The following is an 11,053-nucleotide window of genomic DNA, read 5'->3' as shown; positions in this document are numbered from 1 at the left end:
ATTATTTAGGGAACATCATTCTGGAAAACATTATACAGTTATCAATATTTAATTAGAAGAACATTTTTTTATTTTACGAAGAACATTATTGAGGGAACATTATTCAAGGAACATTCTTTTATTCAAGGAAATTTTGTTGACCCCAAGGAACATTATTCAGCAAAAATTATTCAATTATATTTTTTTATAGAATATCACTTGTTCCCCCAATAATGTTCCTACAAGAATGTCCCTTTAGTAATGTTCCCCAAATAAATGTTCCACTTTTTTGTTCCCCCAATAATGTTCCCTAAATAATGTTCCTTTAATATTGTTCTCTAAATAATGTTCCCTCATCGATGTTCCCAAAGAAATCTTCATAGAATGATGTTCCCTTAATAATGTAATTTTTTGTACCCTCAACAATGTTGCAAGACTATTTTTTAAACGTTAAGCAATTTTTTAGGAACATTACTCAGGGAACATTATTTTTTAAGCCAATAGAACATTATTTGGGGGCATTATTTTTTTATGCCAATGGAACTTTTTTCGGGAATATTAATCAGGGAACATTTTTCAAGGCATGTTATTTACAAAACAATTTTCAAGGAACATTATTCAGTAATAATTATTTCAGAAAGCATTTATTCAGAGAGCAGTTATTCAAAGAACATTTTTTGCGAACAATATTTTCAAGAATTATTGGAACAATATTCAAAGAACATTCCTAGGGAACATTATTTTCTAAAATTATTTTGCGAACAATATTTTGGGAACATGCCTCAGGGAACATTACTTTTTAAAAGTTTTTTCCCCTTCTGAGAACATTTTTAAAATATATGTAGAAACATTTTTTGATTTGTCGAACATTTTTAAGAAAATTTTATTAAGAGAACATTTATTAAAGGAACATTTTCCTGGATAATACTTGCAAGCAAATTGGTAGAGAAGTATGGTGATGAATGACAAGATACTACAAAATCATTGCTAGCTAACATTGTCCTCGCAAAGGCCACAACTAACAACAATTCAAGCTTCATAAGCTGTAAAAAAAATAGAGAAGCAGATGCCATTTCCTACCAAGTACCAACACATATTACTGAATACTGATAAAATCCAGGTACAATCCTAAGCCAATTTGATTTGACAGAACAATTGGGTTTGACTAAACTGCGTCCTAATTAATTAGAAGAAAAAGGGATAGTGTTATAATGCAACTAGATGGTGATGAGTTCATGACATAGCAGAACTTGTGCGAGACACAAAATCTTCCAAGGGCTGCAACTAGGACATACACACAAATTCTTACAGAGGGTGTGCAAGCAAGGTAGAATTTAACAAAATACTGTGCAAACTCTCTTCGGTAGTAGTGCTCCTAGAACAACAGAGCAAATTTCCTAGAACACCAGAACACTCTTAGGTGCAAACCTAAGAGTGTGTACTAAATACATGCTAACAAGACACCAGATTATAACATGTGTTGCCTAAATGTTGATAGGTGCGTGCTTCTCGACGAAATACATGATAACAAGTCTCCAGAACTACTCCATGATGCTGCTACAAAATCCAGAAAACTAACAGAACATATTAACAACACAAGAAAATGTCTGCATCATGCTACACAAACCCCATCATGCAGAATCAACAAACAAACAAAAATACCATTTATCTAAATCATACTGAATCATACTATGAATCATCATCATGCAGAATCATACCATGAATCCAAATCTCTAAACACAATCCCATTGTATAAAACTCAGAATCATACAAACAGATCTCGGAATCATCTAATCTTAGAACCCTAGCAACAGTGGACCAACGCTAAAATGAACAAAAATGCCTCGGTCGCGCGGTACAACACAGAGATGAAGGAAAAAAATGGGGAAAATAGGGGCGTTACCTTGGGGATGCCGACCTTGACGAAGCTTGACGGGGACCTCGACGACGCCGACCTTGACGGAACCCTAGACGAGTCAACGCCGGAGACACTGGCCAGCTGCTAATAAACATCAACGCGACGACATTAGCCAAATCCGATGCCATGAGGCGGATGAATAGGGAGGAGAGAGGCCCGACGGCTGCTTATGAGGCGGGTGGTCTCTTGCCGGAGAAGGATCCCGGGAGGAAGAAGCAGGTGAAGCAGCCGTCGCACGAGGGAGGAGAAGGGGATCCATGCATGAGGGAGGAAAGCTTCTCTGTGGAGGTAGGATCGAACGTGGCGTGTCACACGAGGGAGGAAGGGGGCAACGAAGAGGAAATAAAAGGGCCGGCCCAAATCGAGTCGAGAGGTGTGCGGTGCCTCGACAGTTTGACGCAAAATGCGTCAGATAGGGAATTCCGGTCAAACCAACGAGCGGAGGTAGCGAGGCACATTTTTTCGGCGAAAACTACACACCCATATTTTTATTTTCTTGCTTTGACTTTTTCTATGTTTTATGATTTTGTGCTCCTACTCTACTAGCAAAAGGGCTCATGCGTTGCAACGAAGACATACATCTCTCTCCTCCATCCCTCCCTCCCCCGGGTCTTCAATGTAACCATGTTTATGCTCTCAATTTTCTTGAGCTAGGCATACTGTTGGAGCTCGATGCTCCTCCTTGACTGTTCTCGTTGTATTCAAGAGTTTAACTATTTTGGTGCACTACTTAATATACCTAGTCAATTACCATGCATTGTTGTAGAACGACAAATAGATATCGAGTTTAGATATGGTTCAAATTATTATTTTAGAAGAACGAAAATGTCTGGTTCCTGGCTTAATAACAAATCTTGGGGTTTGTGTTCTCCTTGAGGGTGTCGTTGTGGTCGTACACTTCATCGACACCCGCACAAGCAATGTCATCTTCCACGCGCAACAGGGTCGAGTCCGGTAGGTCACCGCAGTGGTCACTTGTACTCGCCATGAGAGAGAGATTTCTTTTCCGCGCACTTGTGCTTGTAATAATCTACAAACCATCACTAATCCTACATCGGAGTTGAGTTTTTTTTCAAAACGGAGGCAAAAGGATTGCCTCATCGATTAACTAAAAGAAGAGAATTGCCCAGTTAATTTCGGAAAATCGGGCGAAAACCGATACAAACACTACAAAAGTGACACTCCAGAAGCGACTCATTCTCACGACCACGTAGACGGTCCGCCTTATGCTCCCAACACACAACAACCACAACCATCAACTCTACGACTCAAAAGACCAAAGTCACGTGGACAACACGAAACACTAAGCACTAACCATCATGAAATTGCAGCTGCCTTCCTTTTAGCATCATCAACCAAAGAAACCTCCAACTGCTCACTTGACAGAGGCGGAACTTGTCCTTCAATCGAGGCTGCCTCCACGGAGTTGAGTTTTGATGAGTAGTGGATCCCTATCTACATTTTGGGTATAGTCATTGCAAACAAACACTTTGGTTATCATCATCTGGATCTTGCATGGTTCATAAACATGATGGTAGTCTTTCGGAGATAAAATATGAGATGTATGTGGTGTTTTTATTACGTTATGTTTGATCTACATTCGGATAATCGAGAAATAAGGATGCGGAGGATCCTCCCGCTTCCTCAGCGATTTGGACTTCCTGACCGTTGGATCTGTCGGCTTGATGCGATCTGGGCCGTTGGATCCAGCCCTGGAATGACCGCGTCCGTCGGATAAAAAAAGTTACTGTTGCAATGAACAGTTTCACCTCGACCGTGCCACCGCGCGTAATTCCAGCGCTCCCACGAGGGCATTTTCGTCATTTCGCGTCCTGCGGTATAAAAGGGGCCGCTCCTGTGGAGAGGAAACCTAGCCGTCGCTCCTCCCGCACAGCCGCACTCGCGCCGTCCCCTTCCTCTTCCTCCCGCCTCGCCTCTCTCTCCTTCCAAACCCTAGGCCCGAGCCCGCCGCCGCTGCTCTGCCCGAGCCCGCCGCCGCTGCTTCCTCCTTACCCGCTGGCGCCCGGCCTCCTCCCCTCACGTCCTCCTCCTTCTACCCCCTCCCGCCCCGGCCCCGGCTCCCGCGGGAGGGAAGCAGGAATGGCGAGGCGAGGCAAAGGCGGCGTAGGGGACACGGCGTGGCGCAGGTGGGTCGGCGCGGCCGCGGCTTCTCTTCTTATCTCCCGGGAGTGGGCCGCAGCCATGGAGAGCGGCCAGAGGAGCAAGGACGGCCAACCCCTGCCTCCTATCCAGCACGTGTTGGGGATTGCGGGCAACGATTGAATCTGCAGGTACGAGTCTCTTTTTTGCCGTTCTTGCTCGTTGGCCGCTGCTCATCAATGAAATTGATTCGTTTTTCTGCAGACTGGTTCGCTCAAGGATGACGAGGAGATGGCCGGCTTCAGGGAGCAGCAGAAGGAGGAGGGGCACGCAGTGCCGGCCGGGCTGATGCGGAGGGGGCTGCAAGCTCGACGTGAGAGCAGCGGCAGGGACAAGCTCAGCAGGCTCTTCTACTGCGCCTGCTAGACCTCGAGGTCCATCTGCCCCTCCCCCCCTCTCCCTCCCTAGCGATTTGGTTTGGTGTTCATGGTGTTCCGCCCAACAAATCACCAAAAGAAATTATATACATATACAACACATTTTTAGTAGCGACAGATTATTCCTAGGATCATGTAAAAAAATTTATTGCTAGGGTCAGCGGTGGGTTCGGCGGCCGCGGTTGGTGCTGCCGTCCTCTCCAGTGAGCTCCTTTGACCAGTGCCATGAGAGCAATTGCGCCGGTGCCTCTCGTGGACAGCGCGTGCATCAGCAACCTTCTAAAGTCCTTCACAAATCGCATCGCATCGCCGGCCCGAGTGATGGCCATCCGGCTGTTCCCCTTTGCGGTGTGCTACGCCGTGTCCGCTGAAGCTGCAATATCTTCGGACGCCCGTGTTGTTGAGCGGAGGTTCCTCATCCAGTAGCAGCATCCGCGACTCTTATCCATATACCAAATATAGTAGTATCTATGCACATTTTCCCCTTTACCCTGCATTTCTACGAGCAGGTGCATATCCCCCCATTGCCTTACCATCTCCTCTATTTGATTCCAGTCAAAAATTGATTCATGGTCGCTCACACATGATAGTGCTAGATGGAATTCCCTATGGATTGCCAATGCAGATTACTATATGATCCACTGTAATTTTAGTGGTCGTTGGTTTCCGTACAAAATTGGTTTATTGCACGCAAGATATCAGACTTAAGCACAAGTCAATGAATCATGTACAGCCTCATGCGGCTGCTTCTACTTCGGGTAATTTGCCCAAGCAAGGTTAATCTATAAAGCTATGCTTTTCCTCAAAAAAAAAGAATTGGATTGTCAGGATTACACCAAACAGTTACTCTTGATTAATAGAGATAATGACTTTACTAAGACAAATGTACGTGCACATTTATTAAAAACAATCTTAAACAATGATGTTCATATTAAGTAGAAATCTGGTGCTCGTGTCTATCGTACTACATCCTAAATGATTGGATATCCGCTAATCAACGACTTCAAGTCCTTGATACACCAGACTTCTGAATGTCTTTTTTTCAGCGATTCTTTATCAACACAACTACTCCTTGTCCTAAGCCTTGAATCATTGTGCTCCTGGTTACCTTACTTTTCCAATTCATCCTCATGCTGAATGTTTACTGATTTGTTATCAACACCAGTGCATTTGCGAGTTATGACACAAAATGGTCGTAGAGTTAGCTCATGCATTAGTTAGTTACTTCACTAGCTGTGCATGGTGGGCGTGGCGTGAGCTTAAGATTAGTTGGTAGTGGAGATACTCTTGTAATGGCTATCTGCTATTGGCTTTCTTAACCATCATCCTACGCCTTCATGTTTGTTAGGGACTTATCTACTATGATACCATATACATGCTTATGGAAGGCACTCAACAGCATATTCTAGAAAAAATAGAGGTTTATTATCCAGGTATATTTATCTACTATTGTACTTGAGACCTGACATTCAAAAGGAAAATTTCAATATTAATAGCTGATAAAGAAACGCTCCACAGTTAGTCGATACACATGTACCAATCTGGAGTTAGTATACATGCTTGAGATATGGTCCTATTGTTAGTTTGGTTTGCTATTGAGTACATTGGTTATAATTAGAATTGCAATAGTTTCGTTATAGGATCTAAGGGACATTTAGAAGTTTGGCAAAAGACGTCATCTACTCATGAATAATCTCATCATCTGAAAATGGATTCAGAGTTAGGCCACTTACACATCATGGTAAACCTCCTGGTTCCCATTTTGTCTGTATTTTTAAAGGGGTGCTAAAATCCTGGATGGTCATTGGATAGTGGATTAGCATCAGTGCTTAACTAAGTCCCTGGAAATTTGGATAAGCAGTTTTCCTTTGAAGTGTATATGGTTCTAGACTTTCTTTTTGTGGTAAAGGCAGAATCTTGGATGATCATTGGACAGTGGATTAGCGTTAGTGCTTAAATAAGTCCCGAGAAATCTGGATGAACAATTTTTCTTTAAATGTATATGGTTCTACTGGTAATCATTAATCTGTAACCTTGTGCTTGCTTGTGACCAGTAAGGTTGTGACGGGTTGTCATCCCATGGTTTTTCTGCAGCACCGTCACTGCCGTCCTTAACATACAGAAGAAGTTCGTCCCAAGCTTCAAGACTCTAGGGTCAATTCCATAGAAGGTAATTTCCTTTGATATTGGTATTGTTGACATTTGGTTTTTCCGGCTTCTGGTTGCCGTTATACTTTGTTTATTCATGCTTTTGTTTGTATTTAAATTTGCCTAAAGATATGTTCAAGTTCATACCTGCAGTTCAATAGCTATTGCCTGAAATCTGCTTTCTACCTGTGCTTTTTAAGTATATATGCCTATAAAGTGTCCTCTATTGCTTTCTTAAATTCTGGAGTCTGCTATGTAATGATGGCATCGGCAGATTTTGTTGCAGGCAGTACTGAAAAGTAAATATATTGAACAGATCAAATTGCAAGATTAGTTAGCTTTCCTCCTGATTACATTTTCTCTTACATTTTCAATGCTTTGTCTACCATGCTTTCTCATGTCCCTGGTGCCTTTTTTGTTTGATATGAAGTAAATTTGCACACTGGATGGGGCGACCAGGTTGTGGCAACTTGGCGGCATGGCTAATGAATAAAGAAAATAGCAATAACTGATTGATTTTAGATCTCATGTGCCTGCAAATCTTCTGTTCTTGCTGTTTATGTGCTGGATCTGTTGTTGCATTCGTCGATCTGTTGTTGGTTCTTAATTTAGTCTGGTAAAGAGTAAGTTGCACTTTGTTGGTCCATTTGGGTTATGGATTTTTTTTATTATGATGGCGAGACACACCTATGGTGAGATTCTATTTCGATGATGATGTGCACTCTTCACACCTCGCTTTGAATTGGCACGAGAAGATCGTTCTAGATTGGAATCCATATAACTTTGAGAAGGTCAGCTTTGGACCTTATTTGATTGTTCATTTCCTCTGTTCCTCAGAATGACATATGATATTTACTGTCTACTCTGTACTATTGCAGGTCAATGTCTGTTGTCTTTCTCTCTCTGACTGCCTCTCCTCCCATTGACTTGGCATGCTGGTCACCGCCGTGTCTCCTGCTGGCTTGCCCCTCGCCCTCGTCGGGAGGGTTGTGTGGGCCGTCCTACATTTTAATCCACATAACTTTGAAAAGGTCAGCTTTGGTCCTTATTCGATTATTCATTTTTCTCTCATAATTCCATATGATATTTACTAACAAGGAATCATATGCTCGCAGGTCGCCACCATGCCGACTCTCTCTCTCTCTCTCTCTCTCTCTCTCTCTCTCTCCTCTCTCTCTCTCTCTCTCTCTCTCTCTAACAGCCCCTCCCGTTGTCTTGGTTTGCTGGTTGCTGTTGTGTCTCCCGCCGGTTCGCCCGTTGCCATCACTGGAAGGGTTGTGTAGTCCGCCGCTCATGCCAGTACTCTGTAGTGACCAGTGAGGACCATGGCATCGAGATAGCCCAAAAGGAAACACCGCCGGCTATAGCACCGGTTGAGGCCACCCTGTCTGTCAGCCCACAACAGGTTTGCATGCTTTTGCCCTTGCCTCCTACTTCTCTCGCCTTGCTGGTCCCTGTACTATGCCATGTCGCCGAACCAGTCGCCATGGGATGCTTAACGTCGTGTTGGATGATGCCACACGTGATTTAGGGCGACGACCCTACCGCATAGGCCCAATAAGCAGACATTAATTATTATTTTTGGTTGTGCTATTTGTTAGCTTCATGCCTTCACCTTAATGTAGCGAAATAGTTAATTACTGATTTTGTGGGGTTCTTTTGTTGCCAGTTTCTTCATCTGACGAAGAATTTATGGTGGATGATATCACTCTGGGAGGAATTATCAGGCACACAACCAGCGAGCGGTGGCAGAAGCAACTTCTCCCTTGAACTACATGCCAGGTAAGATTCAGACCTTTAGAGGTGAAAAGAAGTATATGTGATATTGTTTTCTTCCCTTCCTCTGAAGCGCCTTACCTTGAACCGCGATCATTTTGCAATGAGAAAATATGTATTTTTCTTTATCTTCTTGATGATTGTTTCTCATACATTGAATTTAAGAGGAAACACAGACATAAAGCTACGTGGGAACACTTTATCCTAAATAGATTTTGTTTTAAAGGAATGTATATGTTCTGGAATGGAGGGAATGAAAATATCAATTAGATGAAATTTGGAGATCAATAGAATGCATTTGCGTTCATAAAGGCATAAGTAGACAGTGCAATTGGCGATCACTTCTTTGTCGATTACTTTACAATCCTCCATAATTGTAAATTAATTTGATCTGGGAGGGAGCCAAAATATATAGCGTCTTGCTTTTGGTATAACTGACTGTCTTACTCTTCTATATTGCTATTGATCTAAACTTACTGTATTGGGTTGATCTATCATGTGCAACGCGCGTTTCCTATATTTTTATTTGTTCTGTGAGTAGGGGAGATCCTTACCCGCAAAATGTCTTTCCAGTATGCATTACCAAGTGACTACTACTTTTTATTTTAGTCCTTCCCTTGCCCTCCACCTTATGTTTTATTTTTAGGTTGATGATAAAGTGGGGACCTTAAAAACCTTTTACAACAGCTTAGTACCCAGAAGATCCCTCTCTGATTTAGTTGAGTAGTATATAGTTGGTTGACAACCAGGTTTCCGGTTAGTGTTTTTAGTCGTGCATCATCCTTTTTCCTCCGTTCACACCACAATAAAAATAAGAAACAGTCTGTATTGATATACTTTTTCCTTAGACAGGCCAACTTTATTCTAAGAGGCTCCAAAATCTGAAGAAAGATGTGGCTATGCAGGATGCCAAGCATCGCAAGACTAAGGTGGCTAACACAATGGAGCTGGAACATCGACCTTTTGTTTCGTATCGCCCAAGCCAGCATGTTTGCCCTTTTGATGTTCTTCTGAACAGGAAATGTATAACGTTTAGATTCCCGTTGTCGTCTTTGTAATGGAAGGTAGCACCTGGTGGCATGTTGCTATTTTCACTTTGCTTTGAACAAGACATTGATAGACTTTAGATATTGATTCTATCTCTCTATCGTAGAAAGTAATGTATGGTATTGTGTTTTATCTCTATTCAAATGAAAGCACCGAGCTTGATTCTGTCTTATAACCGGATGTTCATCTTCAGTTTCATTATGTTTCGCTTCTAACACAATTGGTTGGCTGCACATGCTATACCTGAGTTCCTACTGACAAATTGTTACACGCTTTGTCAAAATGTTGTGTCCGGCACCCTCGCGCCAAGGCGCGAACCCGATCTAGTTGGTGATGATTGGACGGAAAGGGGGCAATCTTTGCAACAGCCATGTAGGTAGGGAGGCGCCAGGTGCTTGTTCTGCAGAGAAGCATGATGCCAGGTTTTACACATACTATTTTTAGTCTTATTAGGATTCGGTCAAAATTTAGAGTGCAACGATTTGGTGCCCAGCCTCATTTGCATCTGCATTGAAGAAACAATTCAAAACAAACAGTACAAAATTCAAAAAAAAATTTGAATGGTAGAAAGTTTGGTGCGTGAGGTACGCTTCAAATTTCATGTCATTTGGACATATGAGTAGCTCTTAGAAAAAAGAAAGACAAATCGAGGTCTGTAAAAAGTATACTGTTCATGTACAAATGGACTTTTTATATTGTTTTGTGATTTTTTTTCTTGCCTGGGTGCACATGAGCATGGGCCCAGAAATGAATATTTGAGTAATTCATCTTTACTGTTCCCTCGCTACCTTCTTTTTAGCATGCTGGGTATTCGCAGAAAATCAAGTTGTGAGGAGTTAATTATACAGAAGTACCACAAATAAGGCATTGAAAGCAGATTGGTACCAAATTTGGTAATTTTTACGTGTCAGTATCAATTTTGGGGCGAGACGTTGCAGAACAGACTAAACGATGTATAAACATCGTATTGACGGGGAAAATGACAGCGGGGCCGGCCTGTCAAGGGCTGAGGTGGCACCTTCTTTCACAGAAAAACCCCTTGTTTTATATTTAATCACCTAAAGGGCCTTGTTTGCAGGAAAAACCGAAAAACAGAAAAAATATTACGGGCACCCGCGAGGTTTCGAACCCACGACGGACTACCGAGGGAAAGAGGCGCTGATCACTACGCTACACCAATGCTGTCGAAAATGTTGATGCTTAAACCTTTTTATACTATATACTATAGAAACCATTTTTGTTGCTGGACATTCGTTTTTTATTGCGTTTTTTGTTTGGTATTTCTTATATCTTTTAAGACACGTCCTGGCCTTCTTCCGGTTTTCCCTTTTTAAATTGTTGCGCATCTCTTTTATATATAGGTTTTAATAAATGGTGTACACTATTTCAATACTTTCGACACTTTTAAAATTTACACCGAACTTTTTACTATGCGGCATTTTTTCAGATATTGTATATTAAAAAAATGCAATGTATATAACAAAATTGTTCATCGCATATTATACAATAGTATTCAGTGTGTATTTATACAATAGTATTATGAACACCTTTTTTTTGCGGGTGGTTATGAACACCTTTTTTTAGTTTTAGATGAACATTTCTAAAACATGAACACCTTTTTATACTGAACCATAATATATGAACACCT

General features: G+C 41.9%; 1 long non-coding RNA gene across 6 annotated transcripts; it reads left to right on the top strand.

Moving 5' to 3' along the window:
• The first annotated feature begins 3,782 nt into the window (after window positions 1-3,782).
• LOC119294856 lies at window positions 3,783-9,580 on the top strand. Of its 6 annotated transcripts, none has more exons than XR_005143580.1 (8): window positions 3,783-4,188; window positions 4,262-4,431; window positions 5,783-5,867; window positions 6,529-7,373; window positions 7,461-7,613; window positions 7,698-7,987; window positions 8,252-8,364; window positions 9,211-9,580. It is a non-coding gene; the product is annotated as an uncharacterized LOC119294856 (long non-coding RNA). The 6 variants fall into 6 exon arrangements; XR_005143581.1 differs by having other exon boundaries at window positions 6,489-7,373; XR_005143579.1 differs by lacking the exon at window positions 5,783-5,867.
• Window positions 9,581-11,053: the final 1,473 nt, after the last annotated feature.

The sequence above is a fragment of the Triticum dicoccoides genome, chromosome 4B (assembly GCF_002162155.2).
Source record: "Triticum dicoccoides isolate Atlit2015 ecotype Zavitan chromosome 4B, WEW_v2.0, whole genome shotgun sequence".
NCBI lineage: Eukaryota > Viridiplantae > Streptophyta > Magnoliopsida > Poales > Poaceae > Triticum > Triticum dicoccoides.
Note: the sequence above shows the minus strand (reverse complement) of the source record. Positions and strands in the feature narration are given on the sequence as shown.